The sequence below is a fragment of the Hemiscyllium ocellatum genome, unplaced genomic scaffold (genome assembly GCF_020745735.1).
Source record: "Hemiscyllium ocellatum isolate sHemOce1 unplaced genomic scaffold, sHemOce1.pat.X.cur. scaffold_638_pat_ctg1, whole genome shotgun sequence".
Taxonomy (NCBI): Eukaryota; Metazoa; Chordata; class Chondrichthyes; order Orectolobiformes; family Hemiscylliidae; genus Hemiscyllium; species Hemiscyllium ocellatum.
This window is the reverse complement of record NW_026869145.1, coordinates 166994-194212: the sequence shown is the minus strand read 5'-3', so window position 1 is coordinate 194212 and position 27219 is coordinate 166994. Positions and strand designations below refer to the sequence as shown.

The window sequence follows — 27219 nt, the reverse complement described above, 5'->3', positions numbered from 1 at the left end:
GGGAGAGGGAGGGGCTCAGCAGGAAGGGAAAGGAATTTGTAATAGCAACTGAAGGCAACGAGTTTAACCACTACAATGTTTCATTGGAGGAAACTGCAGCCAATCGCGTAGTGGGAGTGTGATGAGCAGTTTGATAACTGAGTAATGGAGAGGGATGATGGGGAGGGAGAGCTGGGCATTGTCAGTGTACATGTGAAACCGAACACGGTGCTTTTGGACGATGTCACCTCCTGGCTGTATGTAGGTGAGAAACAGGAGGGACCAAGGAGAGATCCTTAAGGGACACCAAATACAAGGAATTCAGAAAGGAAAGGGAGAGTGAGGATGGAATCGGTGTTTGCAACAACGGTGGGTCAAATTTTTTTTGTAGCAGAATGGGAGAGAAGGACATAAAGAGAAAAGACAGACAGATAGAACAAGGAACAATATCTGTGATTTGGTGAGGGGGAGTGATGAGGAGGAGCAGCCCAACTCCAAAAACACTATTTCTACATCAGTGACGTCACCCAACTCACCCTAGTCTCAGCTCATTTACTGAAATACTCGTCCATCCCTGTGTTATCTCCAGACTTCGTTATAAAACACACTCATGGCCAGCCTCCCACATTCAACGTACATGCAATCTCAAGAGTATCTAAAACCCTACTGTCCAAGTGCTCACTTGCACCAAAACTTGTTGATCCATCAACAAGCAAAAATTTAAAATTCTCACCCTTGATGTAATTCCTGGCTGTGAACATCCCTGTCTCCCTGCACCACACAACCTGTGAGACCCCGACAACTCAATTTCTTTCAGACTCCCAACGATGTGTTTATTCATTGCTTCACCTGTCTGGCTGTTTCTACTGTTGCCAAGGCAACACGGTCTGGAATTCCCACCCTAACCCTCTCAGACCTGCTTTCCTCCTTTAAGGTATTCCTGAAAACCTGTTTATTTGGCAATTCTTTTGATCACCTGACCTAATATCCCCATCTGTGGCCTTATGTCAGAAGCTCTCAATAGTATTTTTGTGGAATTGTAAACGTGATTAAAAAAACAAACTGTTGTTGATTTGCACATACATTGTCAACTCTTCACTGTCGCTGAGTGAATAATCTATAACAGCTCTTACCCAACCACATTGTGGGAGCACCTTCACCACACGAACTGCAGCTGTACAAGGAAGTCAAACATCACCTTCTCCACAGGCAATGGGGCTTTGGCATTAATCACTGGAATCTGTGGAGAGAGAAACACACAGTTGATATTTCAGGGAGTGCAAAATGCATTATAATGGAGGGAAAATGGGGCAGAATTTGGATTTTCAAATTTGTGTTGTACAATGTACACTAAGTTCTGTAAAACCTCTCATTCCATACCGTAAAAATTTCCTCTTCCTGGTCAATACGTCTTTCCTTCCCCCTGCCCTGCACCTTCACACATTTCCAATGCCTTGGTCACAACAACACTGTGCTGTCAGTGAAGTTTATCACGTGGTTGGGTATTGTCCCGCCCCTCATTCACTACGATTGGTTGAAGGAACAACTAGCACCTCTAGCCCCCGTTCCCCCACCCCATCAATAATCTGAAGCCCATTGTGGGCTGGAGCATGCTCAGTGCTTCCTGCTTTTGCTGCTGTTCATCAGGTATGAGAGAGAGAGGGCTCATCCCTGTTTCTCCTGATGTCAGACAATAACAACAACCACCTGCATTGTATGGAGCCTTTCACATTGACAAATCTCCTAAAATGCTTCACGAATGATGGAAACGTTGATTAAAGAACAATTTTTAGATACATCTTCAAGGCGGACAGAGTGGGGGTGAGGGAGGATATTCCAAATGTCTGGAGCTGCCGAGGACACAATCGTGCAGTGATATAGGTGGGCAACAGCTTATAATGGAGACAGTTAGTGGCTAACCATAGGTTAAGAACCCCATGTCGAAGCCCACTACCCCACACACCAGGCCTTGTTCTCACAGCCTGTCATTACACACTACCTATGGTTAGCCACTAACAGTCTCCATTAACAGCGAGTCACCCTCCCCCAGCCATATCGTTATCCACTCCTTTATCCAACCGTTCTTCTCACTCTATCCCCACCTATCCTTTACTCCTTATATCCTCCCCCCACACTATCTTCTGCAAATAAACTGACTTTTTTTCCCTCAGTAACATCTGTTCTGTGGAAGGGACACCAGATCTTAAACTTTAACTCTGATTTCTCTTCACAGATGCTGCCAGACCTTTTCCAGATCCTCCTGGTTGTTGTTTCTGTTTTACATCTTCCGCAGTTCTTTTGGTTTTAATTTACCGGGAGTTTGTAATTCAGGTCCTACAGCCTCTGTCCCAGTCTCTGCTGTCTCTCCCACCCCCACCCAGTGACACTGCATCTGTACAGCTCATGGACAGGTGTCGTCTTGCTGGCCACACCCCTCATTCACTCCCATTGGCTGCAGGGGCACACAGACTCTCCTCCCATTGGTCTGGAGCTGCCGTCAAGCCGGGCACCATTGTCATGAGAGTGGACCGCTAATCCCTCTCCCTGCCCTGGGATGAGCTTCATCATTCACAGTGAATGGGGAAGTATCACAGAGCACAGGGGCTGGGGGCTATTCAGCCCATTGGGGCTGTACTCTCTCCCTCTGGAGATGCTGCAAATCTGTCCCAAGTACCCTCCCATGAGCCCATAGCCTCCCAAATCTTTCCTTAAAAAGTAAAATTCCAAGTCTGTTTCAGAATACCTGCTGAATCTGTGTCGTTCAGACTGTTCCAGATGCTCAGAACTTACTGAGTAAAATAGTGTTCACATTTTCACCTTGTATTATTTGCCAATTACTTGAAAGTAGTTATTAAAAATCGTGACAGGGTTAACAATTCCTCTCTCTCTTTGCAAATTCAAGACCTTGGAACCAAATCTGCACCAGATCAAAATCACTGCTTCACCTTCTCAGCTCCAAGGATAATTATCTGTGCTTCAGCTAGCTCTGCACAAAAAAGAGGAATGCATCTTAATTTATTAAGATCAAAGAAACAGACCGTCGGTCCAAATCGTCTGTGCCAACAAGGAATCCTAAACTAATGGCTATTGGCCTGCATCCATCAAAACCCTTCCTATTCCTGTACCCAATTGGAAGCCTTTTAAACGTTGTGATTTTTTTCAGCCTCCACTACTTCATCTGGTAGCCCCTCCCATACACACACCACACTCAGCTTGAAAATGTTGCCACTTAGATCCCTTTTAAATCTTTGCCCTCTCAACTTAAACCCATGTGTTCTAGTTTTGAGCCCACCTAACCTAAAGGAAAAGGTCGCCAGCTGCTCACCTCATCCACGCCCCTCGTGATTTTATAAATCTCCATGAAGTTACCTCTCAGTCTTTGACTCTCCAGATAAAATAGCCCCAGCCTATTCAGCCTCTCCCTGTAGCCCAAATCCTCCAATCCTGGCAACGTTTTTGTAAATCTTGTCCAAACCTTCTCAAGTTTCACAACATCCTTCCTAGAACAGGGAAATTCAAACTGAAAACAGAATTCCAGAAGTGGCTTATTCAATGTCCTGTCCAGCCACAATATGGCGTCCCAGCTTCTGTATTCAATGCATTGACCAATAACGGAGAGCGTTAATGGAGTCCCATTTGCCAACGGTTCACCATCATCCCTCTAAATCCTCCCTCTTCATGTACCCAAACAGATGCCTTTTAAAAGCTGCAATTGTACTAGCCTCCACCCCTTCCTCTGGCAGTTCATTCCATACATGCAACGCCCTCAACATGAACAAGATGCCCCTTTGATCCCTTTTAAATTTTTTCCCTCTCACCTTTTTATTGCACTCATCATACATGATGGAGTGTCCTTTCCGAGTTTTCACGTCGCTCGTCGACAAAAGACAAACCCCTATCCAGCGAAACCACAGCTGAATGATCTAAAATGGGAACGATAAAACAAAAAAGGTAAAAAAAGTTAAAATAATAATGCGAAGCAGAATCTCAAGCGAGGACAAAGATGAGCTAGGATTATTTACCGTATTGACTAGGTAACCACTCATCATTTGTTGTGTATAGCGTGCCCTGTTGATTAAACTAACACCAGATTACCCCCCACCAATTACCTAAGTGATCTAAAATACAACTTTATTACTAAAACAGAAAAAATTAAAATATTAAACTAAAAATTAGTTAAAACCAACTAAGAACTATAGAAGCATTAAAAACATTAAAAACCTTAAGATTTCCAACCTAAAACTTAAATAAATCGAAGGGAGTTATTAAGAGTCCATAAAAGTCCGGAGGAGCTCGAGAGTCAATGACAAAGACAAGTTTGCGACATTCTGTGCAAAGGATTTAAACTTCGCGATCCCGAGGGTCTTCATCAAATCTGAGTTCTTTGAAAACCATTTCCCTCGGGCTCCCATCACAAACCCATAGAAGGATACTTTTCCTTTACCGATAAGGTCCATTATCTCCTTCTCAAGATGTTGATATTTCTTCGTCTTTTCGTCCCAGGCCCCTTCGAGGGAGTTTATTTGGAGATCAGACCTAACTGTTACATCTATGACAATTATCTGCTGCTCCTTCGCCACGATGAGGTCCGGTATCCAGAGTTTCCCGGCCTCATCCTTAATGCTAGGTTCCACATATATTGTCCACCCGTATTTCTTGATATATTTAACTAACTCCTCAACTATTCTGTTGTGTCTCTTAATCCTCATATTTTTAACAAAGGGACACCAACCAGAAATATGTGCTATTGTTTCCGAGGGATCATTACATCTTCGGCAACTTTTGATGTTAAATGGCCTGCCATACGATAATGTCGCCCTTGTTGGATATAAATTCGTTCGTAATAACAGTGAATTAATCACTTTGGACGTTCTCATAGAGTCTGTCCTCTTCAACCAGTTATTGGAGATACTATCGTTCTTGTAGTAGTGTGCCCCTGCCCCTTGACAGGGGAGGGCCATCCATTTCTGTACTTCTATAGTTCTCCAACTTGCGTAGTTAGAACTCGCAAATTCTTCCATCCCTTCGTCTTCTTCCATAATGGTATCTCCAACATTCGACCCTTGATTGATACACGGATTCCAGATGTTCTCCAATACCTTTAAACTACTCATTTTCCGCATCTTCTCCTTCACACTACTGCCTTCAAAATAAAATGAGGCATGTAGTATTTCATCCGTCGAATTCTGTAGTGTACCATACTTCCTCAGAATCGAAATCGGTATGAATACTGACAGACGATTTAATGCCAGGCCACCATCACGGGCTTTTGCATAAAGCACCCCGTCCGTAATAGATTGAGGAAGATGTAAGATTTCCTTCACCGCATTTTTAATAATATTATCTAGTTTACTAAGATAGTTAAGAGAAACTTCCGCTAAAGTGAGATAAAAATACAGTCGAGGGAAAAAGTATGTTTTTAAGATCCCAAGTTTCTGGCCAGGTTTTAGAGGGGACCTTTTTAAATTCTCCACCCATTCCTCTAACTGCTTTTCCCATTCGGTGTTACTGACTCCCACCCATGGGTCAATTTTGGCCCCAAGATACTTGTCAGTAGCACCCTGTTCTATAAACTGTATAATCCCCCCATTAATACTCCAATTTACTACATCGTTATATATAAAAGTTTTATTTTTATGGGTAAGATAAAAGCCCTTGGTTTTATTAATATTAATCCCCATTCCGGTATTATTACAAAATTTCTCCACTATTTTCAAATTGCACACCATTCCCTCATAAGTTTCACTAATCAAGGCAATGTCATCTGCGAACGCAAACGCTGCGCAGTGACAACCATTTCCATCCTCCCCAAGGAATATTCCTTTTTGTTTCTCTTCAATTGTGCAAAGTAAAGGATCCATAACTATGTTAAATAAAATTGGTGATAAAGCATCACCCTGTTTTACCCCCCGTAAAATGGGAATATTCCCAGTTTTACAGTTAGAACCCTCTACTTGGGTAGAATTATTATCATATAAGTCTATTATCAATTTAATAAATAATACCGGAAGGTGAAGCCTTCTTAATGCAGTAATAATTAATTTGTGTCCTATCGTGTCAAAAGCTTTTGCCAAGTCTATAAAGACTACAGCTAAATTTTTCTTCCTCTTCTTGACACCTTTCATAATATTCTCAAGGATTTTAATATTTTCCTTGCATCCTGAGATACCGGACATAAAACCTTTTTGACGTTTGTTTAAACTTATTACCTTATTAAGCCTACCTGCCACGATTTTAGTAAAAAGTCTGAGCAGGATTGGCCCGATAGTTATTGGCCTCCAATTATCTATATCTTTAAGTTTATCTTCACTGCTCACTTTTGGGATTAATACTGTTCTACTAGTTTTTAACCTATCTGGGATCCTGCCACTTTGTAGCCAAATGCTATACACCCTAGGCAGTATTAAATTATCTTTATTAAAGACTTTAATAATCTCCTTTAACGTTATCCCATCTGGTCCTGCGGCGGTGTTCACGTCCATCGCCCTTAAGGCCTGATCGACTTCTTCCACCGTCACAGGACCAGATGGAGCAACATCCATGGATTCCTCTCTTTGATTTTTGTATTTGGCAAAACCCCTTAAACTATTTTTCTCATTAATAGTCATTAGTTTTTCTTTAAAATATTCCTCCAGTTCCTTCTCGCTTAGGGGACATTTACTATTAACCGGGGCTCCCATTAAATTTCTTGCCAAATACTGCCTTTTACTTTTATACAAGACTTGTGCCTCTTTAAACTTCCCTTTTTTCCCACTATATCTCTTTAAAGCATTGTTTACCTTCCTATCTTTCTTTCGTCCATTCTCCTTAGTTTTGGTTTTTATTCTATTATTACCACTTATTTTACTCTTCCTATCATCCTCCTTCCTCTGTCCTAATTTACCTACAATCTCCCCCATAATCTTATTAAACTCTTTGCAACCATTTTTACCCTTCTTCAGGTCTTCCTCCATTATTTTTATCAAATCTGTAATTGAGCTATTTGGACATTCCCTAACATCAATGATGTCCTGATTCTCCTCTTCTACGCTCCTATCGGGTATCAGGTCACTTTCAATTCTATCATTATCCTCTCCTTCCTCTTCATCAATACTGTTGGGGAGCTCCTCTAAATTTAAATCCTTCTTACTAGATTTATTTTTCTTGTTTATTAATCGTCTCTTGTCTGATATTTGTTTTGCAGTTTTAGACCCCATCCTATCCGTTATCAACTTATTAATGTTCCTGCAACCACTAAATTCAGAATCCAATTGTTGCAGCATTTCAGTTTCCTCTCTGGACCATATACCCCTTTTATTTCCATCGTTATTCCCTATTTTATCCGCCTTACTCCCTTTCCTTTTCTCATTTCTTAAACTAGGGTGTGCATGCCTTTCATGCTGTCCCAGACCTCTGGCCGATTTAAATTTTAATGAGCACAGCTCACATTGAAAGGGTTTCTCTGAATCTTCCTCTACATTCCTATCATTAACGTTACTACAAATACCTCTACTACCATCCCCATCTCTTTTACATTTCGGATAGTGGCACGCTACTGCCTGATAACTACCCTCCCATTTACATTTGCTACACCTTATCCTAACCGATTTAATCCCTCGACATACTTTTAAATGCTTTCTAAATAACCCAGTAGTATTGTAGATGTTATTACAATAACTACATTTAAAATCTTCTATAGGGTAATTAATTATAATTTCTAATTTATTAGTTTCTCTATTGGACGGGTGGTATAATCCTACCCTCATCTTCCCCCTCTTGTCTCTCTAAAACTCCACTTCGATTAAAATTAAAGGGCCCTTTAAAATTCGAATTAAAAATGATCCGGCTCTTAAATGGACTTGGCTGTAGAGGGGCCTTCTCTCCCAGCACTGTTTTTCGAATTTTGTCACTATTCTGGACTATCTTAAAGGTTTCCTCGTGCCTGCCCGAGGACAACCTTGCTGGAATAATTCGTAGGGTCTCATCCGTCTGTGTCTGAATTGAGACGGATTGTACATTCCGATATTGGCTCGCACACTTTACACACGGAGCCGCCAAAAGCCACCGTGCGGGGCGGTTATTTACCCGGTCTCCCACCCAACCGGATACTTTGGTATCAGCCATAACGCCTTCGCCAAAATTTTGTTTCCCGTAGACCGACAGGTCACCAGCCGTCTCGTATCTTTTCTACCAGGTCGTATTAGCCGAACTATATCGAGTAATGCTCAGACAACGGTTAAAACGATCAAGCCGCCGTGGCGCAAAGCACCAGTAAAATCAGGTTAAAACCAAAGATAAAATCGATGGTAAAACACTGATAAAACTAGACTAAAACGCCACTAAAACAGTTAAAATCGCCCCCGTCAAGAGCTTCCTCGTATAGTCCGTTGCCAGGGGGAACCACGAGGAGGTTCGACCTAACTTTGCACTCGGTAAAATACGTAAAAACGAATGCAAAGGTGATTACGCAGACACCGGTCTGAGACCAAAAGCATAAAAACACTGTAGTCACATCCCCCCTTAAGCCTGTACCCTCTAGTTCCGGACCCACCGAACTTGGGAAAAAGTCCCTGACTGCTCACCTTATCCTTGCCCTTCATGATTTTAGAAGATCACCTCTCAGCCTCCAAATCTCCAGGGAAAATAGTCCCAGCCTATTCAACCTTTCCCAATAGCTCAAACCGTCCATCTCCGGGAAAGTCCTTGCAAATGTTTTCTGAACCCTTTCAAGTTTCTCAACATTATTCCAAGAACAGGGAGATTGGAACTGACAACAGAATTCCAGAAGGGCCTTCATCAGTGCCCTGTCCAGCCACAATATGACATCACAACAGCTGCATTCAATGCATTGACCAATAACGGGGAGCGTACCAAATGCTGCATTCACTCCCCTGCCTACCTGTGACTCTACTTTCAAGGAACTATGAACCTGCACTCCAAGGTCCCTTTGTTCAGCAACGCTCCCCAGGACATTACCATTAAGTGTATAAGCCCTGCCCTGATTTGCCTTTCTAAAATACAACAGCTCACATTTATCCAAATTGAACTCCATCTGCCATTCCTTGCTCCAGTGGCCCATCTGATCAAGATCCTGTTGTATTCTGAGCTAACCTTCTTCACTGTCCATGACATCTCCAATTTTGGTGTCTTCTGTAAACCTACTGACCATACCTCATATATTCACACCCAAGTCATTTACTTAAGGGCCCAATATCCATCCTTGCAGCACACTGCTGCTCACAGACCTCCAGTCCGCAAAGCAACCCTCCATCATCATCCTCTGTCTCCTACTTTCAAGGCAATTTGGTAATGGCTTGCTCTCCCTGCATTCCATGTGATCTAACCCTGCTAACCAGTCTGCTTTGTGGAACCTTGTTGAATGTCCATATAAACAACATTCACTGCCCGGCTTAATCAATTTTCTTTGTCACTTCAAAACAGTCACTCAAGTTAGTGAAACACAATTGTGCATGTACAAAGCCACAGTGAGTCTCCCTGATCATTCCTTACCTTTCCAAATAGATGGATATCCTGTCCCTCAGAATCCCTTCCAACAACTTGCCTGCCACTGATTCAGGCTCACTGTTCTCTTGTTCCATGGCCTCTCCTTACCACCTTTTTAAAATAATGGCACCTCACCTGTCGTTATGAACGATACAAATATCACAGGAGAGGCCCAACAATCAGTTCCCTAGATTTCCAGAAAGTTCCAGGATACACCTGATCAGGTTCCAGGGCTTTATCCACCTTGATGCGATTTAAGACATCCAGTCCCACCTCCTCTGTAACATGGACACTTTTCAAGTTATCACTGTTTATTTCTCCAAACTCTCAAGCTTCCATATACTTCTCCAGTAAAAATGACGAGAAATATTTGCATATATTTCACACCCTCTGTGGGTCCATAGGCAGCCTTGTTGACCTTTAAGGAGTCACGTTGTCTGGTCCAGTTAATCTTTTGTCTGTGATATATTTGTTTAATCTCTTTGGATTCTATTCCAGGACATCCCAGAAAGGCCTACTTCACGGACCATAATTTTCCCCTGACTAGATCAACAATGCCCTCCATCACATACCCTCCACTTCCCGCACCCCTGCCTTTACCCCACCCCTCCAGCCACAATAAATAACATAACCCTGTGGTCTTCACCTTCCATCCCAATAATCTTCAGATACAGTGCATTAACCTCTGTTATTTCTGCTACCTAAAGTCAGACACCACCACCAGAGACATATTTCCATCCCCAACCCTATCTGTGTTCCGCAGAGACCATTCCCTCTGCACCTCCCATGTTCGGTCCACACCCTCCCACCAACGCACGCTCCACACCCTTGACCCTCCCTTGCTGCCATGGGAGATGTAAAACATGCGGCCACGCCTCCCTCTGACCAAGACCCCAAAAGGATCTTTTCACATCAGGCAGAGATTTGCCTGCACATCCCAAAACCTCATCTACTGCATCTAGACACTATGGAAAATTCAACATGGTTCATCCAACTAACCTACACATCTTTGGACTGTGGGAGGAAAATGGAACACCCTAAGGAAATCCTCACAGACACTGGGGAGAATGTGCCACCTTGAACACAGATAGTTGCCCGAGGCTGGAATCAAACCCAGGTCCCTGGTGCTGAGGAAGCAGCGCTAACCACTGAGCCACAATACTGTGGGGTCTTCGGTGCTGATGTGCTGCCCCACTGATACCTCAGTCACTCACCCTGCCTCATTTCCTAAGAGGCAGTGATGATGTAGTGAAATTATCACTAGACAGTTAATCCAGAGACCCAGATAACGTTCTGGGGACCCGGGTTTGAATCCCATCACAGCAGATTTTGGAACGTGTATTCAATAAATATCTGGAAAAAATAATCTAGTGACGACAAGGAATCCATTGTTAATTGTTGGAAAAACCAATTTGGTTCACTCATGACCTTTAGAGAAGGAAAATGCCATCCTTAGCTGGTCTGGTCTGCATGGGACTCCAGACCTATAGCAATGTGTCTGCTCTCTGGGTAAATGCAGCAATAAATGCTGTCCGAGCCAGTGACAGCCTCATCCTGTGAATGAAGAAAACACGTCAGGTTTTGTTCCTTCTCTAGTAGGAACATCCTACAAACTGATTTTGAAATGTTCTCGTACACACTGAACAAATACCTTTCCATCCAAGCCCTTAACACAACAGCACTCCGAGGCTATGTTAGTAAAGTTAAAACCACTTATCATTGCATCCATATTATTCTTACAGATAACTGAGGTCTCCTGGTAAAATTGTGTCTCAATTCCCAGCTGACTATTGGGAGAGAGTCTATAATACAATCCCAGTAAGATGGTCATTCCTTTCTTATTTCTCAGTACCAACCAAATAACTTGCCTGGAGGTATTCCCAGGAATATCCTCCCGAACCCAGCCAGAATGCTATCCCTAATCAAAGATGCCGCTCCCCCGCTCTGTTTCTCTCTTTCTATCCTTGCTATAGCATCTATACCCTGGAACATTAAGCTGCTAGTCCTATCCATCCCTGAGTGATGCCTCTGTAATTGCTGTAATATCCCAGGCACATGTTCAAAACCATACCCTGAGCCCACCTGCCTGACCTGTCAGGTCTCTTGCACTGAAATAAATGCAGTGCAACTGGTCCGTCCCACCTCATTCTGTGACTTGCTCTTGCCTGCCTTGACAGTCTGATCGGTGAACAGTACCAGCCTCAGACTCACCTCTTTTCTCACTATCTCTTTAGGTTTACCCCGACTCCCTCACTGGTTTAATGCCTCCCAAGTGGCACTAGCAAATCTCCCTGCTCGTCAGGACCCCATGCTTTCCCCTTCCTCTGCAATTGGTACCAATGTACAATGTCCTCCCAATGGTTAATATCCCTTTTGAGAATATTCTGCTCCCTCTGAGAGACACTGGCACCAGGGCAGCACCACCCCATTCTGATGTCTCACTGTCAGCTGCAGAAACGGCAGACTGTGCCCCTGACTAGAGAGTCCTCTATCACCATCGATCGTATGGAACTGGATATACCTCACATTATGTTAGAAGCCAGTCTCAGTACCAGTAACTTGGCTGTCAGTGCTACATTCGCCTGAAAGTCTATTACCACCTACATTTTCCAAAACAGTATACTTGTCTGAGATGGGGATAGCCACAGGAGACTCCTGCAGTACCTACCTACCCCTCCTAGCTTTCCTGGACGTAACCCATCCACCTGACTGTATCTACAAAATCCTGCAATCCTGAGACTGCCACCTATCGAATTCCCGAGCTCCTATCAATTCGTCACTGCCTTTAATCACTCCTCCACCAATCCATGCGATCCAATAGGATTTGCAATCACACTTCCTGCAGACATGATCATCAGGATCATTGAAACTCTCCCTAATCTCCCACATCCGACAGGAACAGCACGCCACTCTACAACAGGCCATCTCTCCGCCTTAACAACCTACAGACCAAGACAAAGGCACAGTCTTACTGCTTGATAAATACTGCCCGAGAATAACTTAATGCTTACGTTTCATATCTTAAACATTTAATCAAGAGACCGTAAGACATTAAAAAGAAATCCTCACCTGACTCATGATTGTAGATTTAATAAAATAAAACTGACTAAGATTGATATTTGAAGAGACTGAAACTCACTGAGCTGATCCCCAGCTCTGAGTACTTCCAAGGGGGAGGTCCTCTGAGGGCAGCTGTGAAATGTCACTGTTTCTCTTCTCTGCCCACTCCATTAACTTCACAGCAAGTCAGCTTAGAGAGGTCATTGCTTGGTTTTATTCACTTGGGGTTGCCTTTGCTGCCCAGACTAGTATTTATTGTCCCCCTTTACTTGTCTTGGAGAAAGTGGTGGTTAACCGCCTCCCTGAAATGCTGCAGTCCATGTACACCACAGTGATGTTTGGACAACAATCCCCCTCTGGCCCCACAACCGTCCCTGTCTCTGGAAGCCCCTCCCCCTTCAGAAATTACATTTCTGTGGCATAAGATTTTTATTTGGATTCATTTTTGTTTAATAAACTCCCTCCCCCCACTAAAAAAAAGTGAAATATTTCGCCCCCAAACAAATCTGTTGATTGACCTTTTGGAGAGGCCGACACATGGACGTTGCAGTATTTTATCTCAAATTGTACACGTAGAATGACAGAACATTCTTTTAAACATTGCTAAAAAGGGAGGCAATGGCTTAATGGTATTCCTGCCAGATGAGTGACATGTGCAATGTTCCGAGGATTAGGGATAGAATCCCAACATGGCTGATGGTGGCATCGGAATTCAATACAATCTAGAATGAAAAGGCAAATGATGACCATGAAACTATTGTCGATTGTTAGAAAACCCATCTGGTTCACTCATGTCCTGTAGGGAAGGAAACTGTCATCCTCACCTGGTCTGGCCTACATGTGACTCCAGACCCACAGCAATGTGGTTAACTCTCAACTGCCCTCAGGAAAAATACTTTAAAAACTGTTAACAAATACTCCGCAGGTATCACTTAAAAACTAGCTGTTCCCATTGGGAACACGTGAATTTCTGAACGGCCTGAACTAAAACTGAGTTTCAACTTCACCTTCTCCCTGTCTCCCCTCGCTCTGTTTTCATCTAACTCCAAAACACTCATTGAGCCAAGCAGCCCTCACAGTGCAGCCCTGTCATTTGTCATTGTCTGCTCACACCTACACTGCCCTCAGCCTCCTGTACTGTTCTAATACATCTCAATGGGAGCTCAGGGACTGCACCTCATCTTTCAATTCAGCCCTTTGTAACCCCAGAGTCAACATGGACCTCAGCAGTTTCTGAATGAACAGACAGTTGTCAGAATCTGAAACATTCCACCTGAAAAGGTACTGGAATTTGAGTCCAAAAGGACTTTTAATGGGAACTTTGCAGGTAATTGAAAATATGAAGTTTACAGGTTAACATCATGAAGTGGGTGATTGGGTCTAATCTGAGAGTTCTTACAATGAGATGAGGTATTATTTGGATAAATCTGTACTCCCTCTCAGGGCAATATCTCCTTCCTCAGCTGCAGGGCCCAGAACAGAGCACACACCCAAAGGGTGATCCAACCACGATTTTGTACATCTTTCCGCTTTACAAAAGCATTGGAGATATTTTCCCACAAACAGAACAAACCTTTCTCCTTCCACAGTTAAATGCCAATGATATTCAGATCCTGATGACTCCATTGACTGTAAAAACTTACTTTTGAGATCCCAACGTCAATTATTCTGATTTAATATCCTATGAAATGAATTCACAAAATACTCAGTCAATACAGGAAGAATATAAAGACATACTTTTTTCTTGGTATGTGCTTGATGTGTAAATGCCTCTCTTTAAATCGTACACACCCGCCCCATCCTAGGAAGGGGACATGTCCATGCCCCTCACTGTACCTTGCCCCCAATAAAGATGGCGGCCATATCCTAGGACCTATCACCGCCTGAGGGCCACAGCCATTTTCCCATCTGCTGCAAACTCGGAAAAGAGTTTCTAATTCAGACTAACAACCCGCACAGAGTGTAATTAAAACTTCCCAGTCTAAAGTGACTCATTATCTCCCTGTCTCCGAGGCCACTCTCCCCTTCCATGTTTGCCTCTCCCACATTCACCAACGGCCGAGTCACGTGACACTGCACAGGCGGAGTTACTGGTGACGTGTCATCCCACTGGCCACGCCCCACATTCACTCCCATTGTTTGGATGACCAGCTGGTTCCACTTGGTCCAACAGTCCCACCCCCTTTGCCTATTGGTCCGAAGCTTCCACCAATCAGCTGGACCCCATTGTGAGGTCAGTGGTGGGATCCTCCCCCTGCCTGAATCAAACCCGGAAGGTGGATGGATGGTGTCAATCAGGAACAACAAGCAGGAGGTGCTGGGAAAGCTCAGCAGGTCTGGCAGCATCTGGGAACAGGAATCTGTCCAGTGGCCCTTCCTCAGAACCGATGGGAGCTGGGAAAATTAGAATCCTGACAGTGTGGAAACAGGCCATTCGGCCCAAAAAGTCCACAGCGTCCCTCCGAAGTGTATCCCACCCAGACCCATTCCACTACCTGACCCTATTACTATATATTTCTCCTGACTAATGCACCTAACCTACACATCCCTTAGCATTATGGGAAATTTAGCTTGGCCAATTCAACAAATCTGCAGATCTTTGTACTGCAGGAGATAGGGGTTAAAGAGTAAATAATGGGCAGGTACAGAACCCAAAGAGAGACCAGTACATTTGGAAAGACAAAGGAGTGGATTATGATCAGGCTGGGATGGTGCATAGCTGTTAATGGAGGGGACAGGAACCGGTGTCTGGCAGCATCTCAGTGGTGGTAATGGAAATGGCAGAAGATGATCCACATTTTGCTGCAAAAACAGACCCCGGGCTTCCAGCTGCCTGTCACTTTAACACACGAGCCTTTGAAACCCATACATCCAACTGCAAGGATAGAACCCTCCCTAAGTTCTTACCTTCCACCCAGATACAACACATCATCCTCTGCCATTTCTACCACTTACAATCAGACCCCACCACCAGACTCTTAAGGAGTTTGACAGGATAAATCGTGACAGGATGTTTCCCATCATGGGGGAGTCTGAAACCAGCTTCTGGGTCAGTCACGGAATCAAGGGTTCCGCTTCAGATTCATCAAGTTTAAGGCGACACCGACGCGGGTAAGGGGTTTCAGTAGCAATGGAGCTGGGGGGAGGAGGAGACAAACAACGTTTCAGAGATTGGAATTCCTGGTGTTAGTGATTGTGTAGATACCTGATCAGAAGGTCAGCTTGGGGTTACAGATATGAGAGCAATATTACAAAGAGTGTAATTCTGCCTCAGAGTTCTCAGGGAGAGCGAGGGGCTCAGCAGTAAGGGAAAGGAATTTGTAAGGCAATGGGTTTAACCATTATAATGCTTCATTGGAGGAAACTGCACCTAATTGAGTAGTGGGAGGGTGCTAAGCAGTTTGATAACTGAGTAACAGTGGAGTAATGGAGAGAGATGATGGGGAGGGAGAGCTCTGCAACAATTACTGACTGAGCTGGTCCGGTCCTAAAGGATATAGCTGCTCAACTGAGTCTGCAGCAGGTTGTAAGGGAACCAACAAGAGGGAAAAACATACTTGATCTCATTGTTATGAATTGACCAGCTGCAGATACATCTGTCCATGACAGTATCGGTAGGAGCGACCATCACACACTCCTTTTGGAGACAAAGTCTTGCCTTAAAGTTAAGAAAAATCTCCATTGTGTTGAGTGGCACTATCACTATTCTAAATGGGATAGAATTTGAAGAGATGTTAGATCTTAAACCGGGTACCTCTGAGGCACTGTGGGACATCAACAGCAGCAGAACTGTACTCCAGCACAATCTGTAATCTCATGGGTTTGTACATCCCGCTCTCACCCATCACAACGGACAGGAAAGGAGGGCATGCCATGAGCAGCACCAGGCATACCTAAAAATGAAGTGCCAACCTGGTGAAGCTACCAAACAGGACCATCTGCATATCAAACAGCATCAGCAGCAAGCAATAGAGTGAAGTGATTCTACATCCAATGGATCAGATCAGAGCTCTGCAGTTCTGCCACACCCAGTTGTGAACGGTGATGGACAATTAAACAACTCACTGGAGGAAGCATCACAGATATCCCCACCCTTACTGATGGACGGGCCTCACATATACAAGCACCAGATACGACAACAGCATTTGCTCCAGAACTTGCCACCCACCAAGCCAAGTACCGCTCCAGCACTGGCATCGAACAACAATGTAGAACAGGCATGTTCAACACAAAAACACAGGGCAATCCAATCCAGGAAATTTCCCTCTATCAGTCCACACTCGATCAGCAGTAAAGTGATGGAAGATGTCACCAACAGGGCTACCACGCAGCAGCTGCTCAGCAACAGCCAGCTGAGTGACACTCATTCTCGGCTCCACCAGGGCCACTCAGCTCCCGATTGTGTTACTGCCCTGATTCACAACCTGACAACCAGCTGAATCCCAGAGGTGAGGTGAGGGGGACAGCCCAGTCCCACTCCAACACCACTATTTCTAGCTGATTCTACCCTTGTCTCAGCTCATATACTCTCATCCACCTTGTGTTATCTCCAGGCTTCAGTAGCTAAACACACTCCTGGCCAGCTTCCCACATTCAATCTCCCTGTCATCTCAAGAAAAACTAAATGTCTGCTACCCTAGTACTCCTTTGTACCAAAACTTGTTGAACCTTCAAAAAGCTCCTATTCATAATCAACAGCATAGAGCCACAGAGATGTACAGCATGGAAACAGACCCTTCAATCTAACCTGTCCATGCCGACCAGATATCCCAGCCCAATCTAGTCTCACCTGCCAGCATCCGGCCCACATCCCTCAATTTAAAATTCTCACCCTTGATGTAATTCCTGGGTGTGATCATCCCTAGCTCGCTGTATCTCACACCCTTTGAGACCCCGACAACCCATTCTGTTCGAGACTCCCAATGATCTGTTAATTCATTACCTCACCTGTGTGGCTGCTTTTACAGTTGCCAAAACAACAAGGTCTGAAATTCGCAGCCAAAGCCTCACAGGTCTGCTTTCCTCCTTTAAGACATTCCTCAAAATCTGCTTATTTGGCAATGCTTTTGGTCACCTGACCTAATATCATCCTTCTCTGGCCTTATGTCTAAAGTTCCCAATAATATTTTTGTGAAATTATAAGCAGGATAATGTAACTACAAACTGTTCTTGATTTGGACATTATCTTCAAATCATCACTGTTGCTGTAATGAATAATCTATAACATCTATTACCCAACCACATTGTGGGAGCACCTTCACCACACAAACTGCAGCTGTACAAGAAAGTCAAACATCACCCTCTCCCCAGGCAACAGGGCTTTGGCATTAATCACTGGGATCTGTGGAAGGAGAAACACAGTTGATGTTTCAGGGAGTGCAAAACGGATTACAGGGAATGAAAATGGTGCAGAATTTGAGAGTCAGAAATGGAAGGAAAATACACTTGCTTATTGGAAAAAGGAATTCTTGACTGTCAAAGATTTTCCAGAAAAATATTAATAAGCAGCACATGGTCAGGGGCTGGGCGGCAGTGAAAAGTTAACTTACTAAAATATCTGTAAAAGTTATAGTAAAATACTAAACAGACCAAAGATACACCCATTGTTCGAGACTGAGGAAGCTAGATATTAACAAAGTGGTCATGAGGGAGCCCAGAGATGAAGCAGAACAGTGTAAGTTGTTATGATCTCACAGTCATAGAGATGTATAGCACCGAGAAAGACCCTTCGGTCGAACTCACCCATGCCAACCAGGTATCTAAACCTAATCTATTCCCATTTGCCAGCACTTGGCCCATATCCCTGTAAATGCTTCCTAATCATATCATGTATCTTTTTAGATGCCTTTGACATGTTTTAGTTGTACGAGTCTCCACCACTTCTTCTGGCAGCTCACTCCACCCACTGCATGAAAGAATTGTCTGTTAGACCCCTTCGAAATTTTATCCATTCACCCTAAAGTAATGCCCTCTTCATCTGGACACCACCACTCCGGGGAAAACACCTGGTTCATTTACTCTATCCATGTCCCTCATGATTATATAAACCTCCATAACATCACCGCTCAGACTATGGCACTCCAGGGAAAACAGCCCAGCCTTTTATGCCTCACCCCGTAGCTCAAATCCTGCAACCCTAACAACATCCTTGTAAGTCTTTTTTGAAACCTTTCAAGTTTCACAGCACCCTTCTGATAGGAGGCAGGCCAGAATTCCACACACTATTCCAAACGTGGCCTAACAAATGTCCTCTACAGCAACATGACCTCCCACATCCTGTACTCAATGCTCTAACCAATAAAGGAAAATATACTGAACACCTTCTTCATCATCCTATCTACCTGTAACTTGACTTGCAAGGACTATGAACCTGCAGTCCAAGGTCTCTTTGTTCCGCAAACATCTCCAGGGCCTTGCCATTCAGTGTATAAGTCCTGTCCTGATTTGCTTTTCCAAAATGCAGCACCTCACATTTATCTAAATTAAACCCCATCTGATCAATATCTCATTGTAATCCGAGGTAACCTTCTTCATTATCCACAATACCTCCAATTTTGTATGACCTGCAAACTCATTTACGATACCAAATCATTTAAATGAATAATGAAACAAATCCAGAAATAAACACCCATTTCTCTGAGTTTGAATGTGCTCTGTGTAAATCCTGCCCAATGAATCTGTACCAGAGAAAGGCTGCACATGCGCCTGGCTGCACCTTGCCCCCTACAAAGCTGGCGGCTCCGCACGTGTCCAGTGAATTCTTGCCCCAAATAAAGATGGCGGCACGCACCCATGCCTGCAGCCACACTGAGGCAATTCCCCGTTTTCTGAAAATACGAGACTGGGATGTTCATATTTGTGTTTTCCGATGTGCACATTTTGTTTGTAAAACCTCTCCGCTCACACAGAACCTCTCTCACCTCCTGCGGTTCCACAGACAGCCTTGATGTTTGCGGGTACCTATTCTCTGCCTGGTTACTCGTTTGTCCTTAGTGTGTTTGTACAATCACTTTGGATTCTCCTTAAACCTATTTCCTAAAGCTATCTCATGTCCCCTTTTTAACCTCCTGGTTTACCTCGAGTGTACTCCTACTGCCCCTATACTCCTCTCGGGATTCACACAAACCCAGCTCTCTGTACCTGCCATATGCCTCCCTCATTTTCTTGACCAGGTCCTCAATTTCTCTCAACAGGCAGCATTCTCTACACCTCACAGCCTTGGCCTTAACAGGAACATACTGTCTATATACTCTCATTGTCGCAGGCCTATGGAGGCAATAGCAGATGAGGACAGAGAAGCAATCATTCCCAGTAAAAGAGGCAATGTTGGGAAAGATAACAGCCTCAAGGTAGCTGGGTCTCCTGGCCCTGATGGAATGCATTCCAGGGACTAAAGGAGATGGGGGCGGGGGGAATAACAAATAGACCTCATGATAATTCACTAAAATTTGTTGGATTCTGGGATGGTTTGGACAGACTGGAAGCTGCAAATTGGCACCACTATTTTTCAAAAAGGACCCGTTAGCTTCACTTCTGCAGTGTAGAAAATGTTTGAATCTCTCAAGGAAGTAGTGGTGAGGTATCTGGGTAGAAATTGTCTCCTTTAGCAGACACAGCATGGATTCATGAAAGGCAGGTCATGTCTAACACATTTACTGAAATTATTTGAGGATACGACGAGAGCGTTGGACAAGGCGGACTCGGTGGAGGTGGTGTACCTGGATTGCCAGAAGGTATTCGATAAGTTGCCACACAAAAGGCTGCTGTATAAGGTAAAGATGCACAGCATTATGGGTAATGTATTATCATTGATACAGGATCGGTTCACCAACAAAAAATAAAGAATGGGGATAAATGGGTGTTTGGATTAGTGTTGACACTACAACTGTTTGCAATTTACACAAATGTTTTGGACTTGAGGACCAAGTGTACGGTGTCAGAGTTCACATTTGATACAAAGATGAGCAAAGTAATGTCTGCAGAGGCCACTGTCAGTCTGCATAGGGATACAGATAGGTTACGTGAGTGGGTAAGGATCTGGCAGATGGAGGTCATCCATTTTGGTCGGACTAACAGCAAACTGGATGATGAAATGGTGAAAACATGCAGCAGGCTGCTGTGCAGAGGGAGCTGGGTGTCCTTGTGCATGAATCACAGGAAGCTGGTTTGCAGGTACAGCAGGTAATTAAGGCAGTGAAGGGAATATTGTCCTTCATTGCTAGAGGGATGGTTATGCTGCAGCTGTACAGGGGGCTGGGGAGGCCACACCTGGAGTACTGTGTACAGGTTTGATCCCCTTACATTAGCAAGGATGTACTGACACTGGAGGGAGTACAGAGGAGGGTCACTAGTTTGAGTTGGGAGTTGAGAGGGTTGGCGTATGTGGAGAGATTGAGAAAACTGGTTCTATCGTCATTATAATTTAGAAGAATGGGAGGTTGGAGAGGAAACAAATAAAATTATGAAGGGAATAGAGAAGATAGAAGCAGGGAGGCTATTTCCACTGGGGGCAGGTCAAACTACAGAGCATTACCTCAAAATAAGGGGAGCAGATTTAGGACTGAGTTCAGGAGGAGCTTCTTCAGCTAAAGGGTTGTGAATCTGTGGAATTCCCTGCTGAGTGCAACATTTGACGTTATCAACTTGAATGCCTTTAAGGCAAAATGTGAATATGTGAACAGGAAAGGAACTAAGGGTTATGGTAGGAGAGCAGGAATGTGGAGCTGAGGCCATGAAAAGATCAGCCCTGTTCTTATTGAATGGCAGAGCAGGCCGGAGGGACCAGATGAAAGTTCTTGCCTTGTGCAATCAAAATTGGCCTTTGTCCAATTCAGAACCTTAGCTTTTAGATCTGGTATATTATTTTCTGTAACTATTTTAAAACTAGTAGAATTATCAGAGACTTGCAACAGTGTGGAAGCAGGTCATTCAGCCCATCACATCGATACTGACCTGGAGAGCCTCCTAACCTCCCTCGGTAACATTGTCTTTCCGAAGGCCATCCAACCTGCACATCCCTGAACATTATGGGCAATTCAGCCTGGACAATCCACCCAACCTACACATCCCTGAACACTGTGGGCAATTCAGCCTGGATAATCCAACCTATCCTGCACATCTTTGGACTGTGGGAGGAAACCAGAGCACTCACACGAAATCCATGCAGAAAACTCCAATAAGGTGATCATCCCTTTCTTATTTCCCAGTTCCACCTAAATAACTTCACTGGGCGTACTCCCAGGAATATCTTCCCTAAGCAAAAATATAATGCTATCCCGAATCAAAAATGCCACTCCCCCTCCTCTCTTGTCCCCCTTTCTATTCTTCCTATAGCATCTATACCCTGGAACATTAAGCTGCCAATCTTATCCATCAGAGTGATGCCTCTGTAATTGCTATAATATCCCAGTGCCATGTTCAAAACCATACCGAGCTCATCTGCCTTCCCTGTCAGGCCTCTTCTATTGAAGTAAATGCAGTGCAACTGCTCAGTCCGACTTCATTCTGTGCCTTGCCCTTGCCTGCCTTGACTATTTGACTTCTGAACTGTACCAGCCTCAGACATACCTCTTTTCTCACTATCTCCTTGGGTAACACCCACTCCCTCACTGGTTTAATGCCTCCCAAGTATCAGCAGCAAATCTCCCTGCCTCGATATTAGGCACCTTCCAATTCAGGTACAATCCATCCTTCTTATGCAGGTCAATTCTACTCCAGAGGAGATCACAATGATCCAAAAAATGTGAATCCTTTTCCCCTGCACCAGCTCCTTAGCCACTCATCCAGCATCTCCTCCTCCTCTGTAATATGGACATTTTTCAAGATGTCACCATTTATTTCCCCACATTCTATATCTCCCATGTACTTCTTCACAGTAAACACTGATGCAAAACACTGGTTTTCTATCTCGCCCATCGCCTGCAGCTCCACACAATGGCTGCCTTGCTGATCTTTGAGGGTCTCTATTTTCTCCCTAGTTAGCCTTTTGTTCTTCATGTATTTATAAAAGCCCTTTGGATTATCCTTAACCCTATTCACCAAAGCTATCTCATGTCCCTTTTTTGCCTCCTGATTTCCCTCTTAATCATACTCCTACTACCTTTATACTCAAAAGGACTTTTTGGATTGGAATAAATGCAAAATATAACATCCTGACAAAACAAATGAGAATGAGGGTGGGACTTACACTCAATAAAAGTAGGGCCTTGAGTAGTGATATGGGAACAAAGAGACCGAGGGCTTCACGTCTTTGAAGTTTGTGTTATATGCAGACAGGTGGTTAAGAAGGCGCTTAGCACACTGACCTTCATTGTTCAGACCTTGGAGTACAGGACTTGTGACGTTATGTTGAGGATGTACAGGACGTTGGGGATGCCTCTTCTGGAATACTATGTCCAGTTCTGGTTGTGCTGTTATAGGAAGGATATTATTAAATTGGAGCAGGTTCAGAAGAGATCTACCAGCATGTTGCCATGAATGGAGGGATTGTGTTCTAAGGAGAGGCTGGATAGGCTGGGAATTTTTTTTCACTGGCGTGCACGAGGTTGAGGGGTGACCTTATTAGAGGTTTATAAAATCAGAAAGCGTTTAGATAAGGGGGATAGCCGGGGGAGAGGGGGATTCAAAACTCGGGTGCATTCATTTTGAGAAGAAATGAGAAAGATTTGAGAAAAGACATTAGGGTTTTTAAAAAAATTATGCACGTGAAATGAACTTCCAGAGGAAGTGGTAGCTGTGAAGGCAATTACAATCTTTGAAAGACATTCAGAGAAGTACATAAATAGGAAATATTTGGATGGATGTGGACCAAGCGGAGGCAGTTACAATTAGTTCAGTTTGGAATTATGGTCGGCATGGACTGGTTGGACCACAGGGCCTGTTTCCTTGCTGTATAACATTATGACTCTAATCCTCACTAACTCTAAATTCCTCCATCCTTAACTCTCCCAATCGCTGTCACCTCATCCACCCTCACAACTTTTTCTTATTTATATAATTCCTCACCAGCCACAGAACGCTCCCTATCTCATGTCCTCCAGTTTCTCAAATCTCTGTGATATGTGCCTTTCTTTAGTTCCAGCCTTGAGTCTGCCCGCATTAACTACGATTGGTTGGACAACCTGGTCCTCCAGTACTGCCCTCTGGTCCTATTGGCCTGCGCTGACATCAATCATCCAGGGCCCATTGTGAGGTGAGTGGTGGGATCCTCCCTCTCTCTCTCTCTCTCTCTCTCTCTGCCCTGGGATGAGCTTCAACATTCACAGTCAATGGGGCAGTGTCACAGAGCACAGAGGCTGGGGGCTATTCAGCCCATTGGGGCTGTACCCTCTCCCTCTGGAGATGCTGCAAATCTTTCCCAATTCCCTTCCCATTTTCCCATGGCCCCCGAAATCTTCCCTTAAAATGTAAAATTCCAAATCTGTTTGAATAACTGCTGAGTCTGTCCAGCTGCCATTCAGACTGTTCCAGATGCTCAGAACATACTGAATAAAATAATGTTCACATATTGACATATTATTTGCTAATTACCTGAAAGTAGTTACTAAAATTGTGACATTGTTAACAATTCCCCTCTCTCTGCAAATGAAAATATCCTAGAAACAAATTTGTACTGGGTCAAAATCACTGCTTAACCTTCTCAGCTCCAAGGACAATTATCTGTGCTTCTGCTAGCTCTCCACAAAAGAGGAACACATCTTATCTTCATTTATTAGTGTCATAGAGATGTACAGCACAGAAACAGACCTTTGGTCCAATTTTTCCATGCCAACCAGGAATCCTCAACAAATGGAGCCCCATTTGCCAGCAATTGGTCCGTAGCATTTGAAACCCTTCCTATTAATGTACCCAATCGGATGCCTTTCAAATGTTGTAATTGTATCAGCTTCCAATCCTTCATCTGGCAGCTCATTCCACACACACACCACACACAGCTTGAAAACTTTGCCCCTTAGATCCGTTTTAAATCTTTGCCCTCTCAACGCAAGCCCATGCGATTTTGTTTTGAACCCACCTAACCTGGGGGGAAAGACCCTGGCTGTTCACCTTATCCACGCTCCTCATGACTTTATAAATCTCCATGAAGTCACCTCTCAGTCTTTGACTCTCCAGGGAAATTAACTCCGGTCTATTCAGCCTCTCCCTGTAGCCCAAATCCTCCAACCCTAGCAAAGACTGTGTCAATCTTGTCTGAACTCTTTCAAGATTCACAACATTCTTTCCAGAACAGGAAATTTCGAACTTAAAACAGAATTCCTGCAATGGATTAATCAATGTGCTGTCCAGCCTCAACTTGACGTCCCAGCTTCTGCACTCAACGCATTGACCAATAAACATAAGCATACCAAACCCCACCTTCACTAGTCTGCCTATCTGTGACTCTACTTTCAAGAACAATGAACCTGCACTCCATGGTCTCTATATTCAGCAACATTCCCAAGGACTTTACCATTAAGTGTATAAGTCCTGCCCTGATTTGCCTTTCCAAAATCCAACAGCTTACATTTGTCTAAATTGAACCCAGTCTGCCATTCCTCGCCCCAATGGCCCATCTGGTCAAGATCCTGTTGCATTCTGAACTAACCTTCTTCACTGTCCACTACACCTCCAATTTTGGTGTCTTCTGTAAACCCACTGACTATATCTCATATATTCACATCCAAGTCAATTATTTAAGGACCCAATATCCATTCCTGCAGCACACTGCTGCTCACAGGCCTCCAGCCCACAAAGCAACCCTCTTTCACCACCCTCTGCCTCCTACCTTCAAGCCAGTTTTGTATCCAAATGGCTAGTTCTCCCAAAATTTTATGTTATCTACCCTTGCTAACCAGTCTGCTTTGTGGAACATCATTCAGTGTCCATATAGACAACGTCCACAGTCTGCCTTCATCTTTGTCAGGTCTTCAAAAAAAAACTCAATCAAGTTAGAGAGAGAAATAATTTCCCACACACAAAGCCATGTTAACTACCCCGAATCATTCCTCGTCTTTCCTAATACATATAAATCCTGTCCCTTAGAATCCCTTCCAACAACTTGCCTGCAACTGACTTCAGGCTCACTGTTTTCTTGTTCCCTGGCCTTTCCTTACCACCTTTTTAAATAATGGCACATGTCTTCCAGCACCTCACCTGTCACCAATGATGATATAAATATCTCAGGGAGGGGCACTGCCATCACTTTCCTAGCTTTCCACAAATGTCTGGGATACACCTTAACAGGTACCAGGAATTTATCCACCTTGCTACGATTTAAGACATCCAGTACGACCTCCTCTGTAATATGGTTAGGAGGCGGGCAGCAGTGGACAATTCATTTACAGAAAAGGTCTGTGAACAAAATAGTAAGTTACTAAACAAAGCAAAAATACACTCAGACTGAGGAAGCTAGATAATGAACAAGTGGACATCAAGGAGCTCAGAGGCGAATCAGAGCAGTGTTCACTTTTATGATCCCACAGTCAGAGATGTCTAGCACCGAAACAGACTCTTCAGTCCAACCCTTCTATGCCAACCAGATATTCTAACCTAATCTATTCCCATTTGCCAGCACTCGGCCGGCATCCCTCTGAACCCTTCCTATTCAAATGCCTTTGAAATGTTACAATTTTTGTTGCCCTTTAGGCTCCTGTTGAATTTCCCCCTCACACCCTAAACCTATATCCTCTAGTTCTGGGCTCTACCCCCCCCCCCCCCGGGCTAAACACCTTGTTTATTTACGCTATCCATGACCCTCAAGATTAGAGAAACCTCTTCAACATCACACTCCAAGGAAAATGGCCACAGCCTACTATGCCTCTCTCTGCAACTCAAATCCTCCAACCCTGGCAACATCCTTGAAAATCAATTCTCAAACCTTTCAAGTTTCAGTGCCTCCTTCTGATAAGAGGGAGACCAGAAATGCACACAATATTCCAAAAGTGGCCTAACCAATGTCCTGTCCAGCTCCTTTACTCAACACTGACCAATAAAGGGATGCATACCAATTGCCATCTTCACTGTCCTATCTACCTGTGACTCTACTTTCAAGGAACTGTGAACCTACATTCCAAGGTCTCTTTGTTCAGCAAGACTCTCCAAGACCTTACAATTCAGTGTGTGAGTCCTGCTCGGATTTGCTTTTCTAAAATGCTGCACCTCACATTTATCTAAATTAAACCCTATCTGCCACTCCCCAGCCCATTGGCCCATCTGATCAATATCCCATTGTATTCTGAGACAACCTTTATCACTGACCACAATACCAACAATTTTGGTGTCACCTGCAAACTTACTAACTGTACCGCCTTTATTCACATCCAAATCATTTACATGAATGACGAAACAAATCCAGAGAGAAAAACAAAAATCCATTTCCCTGGGTGTGAATGTGCTCTGTGTAAATCCTGCCCCATGACTCTCTATCAGGGAGAGCTGCACATACTCCCCTCTGAACTTTGCCCCCTACAAAGATGGCGGCTGCACGTGTCCAGTGAATCGTTGCCCCGAATAAAGATGGCGGCGCTTACTCGAGTCAATCGCGAAATTAGGCATTTTCCGGTTTACTGCAAAAACGAGACTGTAAGTTTCAAATTTGTCTTTTCCGATGTGCACCAAATGTTCGCAAAACCTCTCAGCCCAGACCAACACCATTTCCCTCCCGCTTGCTGCTGTTTATTTCTTTCCTTACCGACAGCTCTCCGCCCGCACAGCCGCGCG

At 44.0% G+C, this 27219-nt stretch overlaps 1 long non-coding RNA gene across 2 annotated transcripts; it reads right to left on the bottom strand.

The window, feature by feature from the left end:
* Positions 1-1159: 1159 nt before the first annotated feature.
* On the bottom strand, positions 1160-27219 carry LOC132814033 (uncharacterized). 2 transcript variants are annotated; one of them, XR_009644262.1, is made up of 4 exons: positions 27191-27219; positions 17757-17863; positions 3798-3902; positions 1160-1219 (listed from the first exon to the last, which is right to left on the bottom strand). It is a non-coding gene; the product is annotated as an uncharacterized LOC132814033 (long non-coding RNA). The 2 variants fall into 2 exon arrangements; XR_009644261.1 differs by lacking the exon at positions 27191-27219 and adding an exon at positions 22827-22926.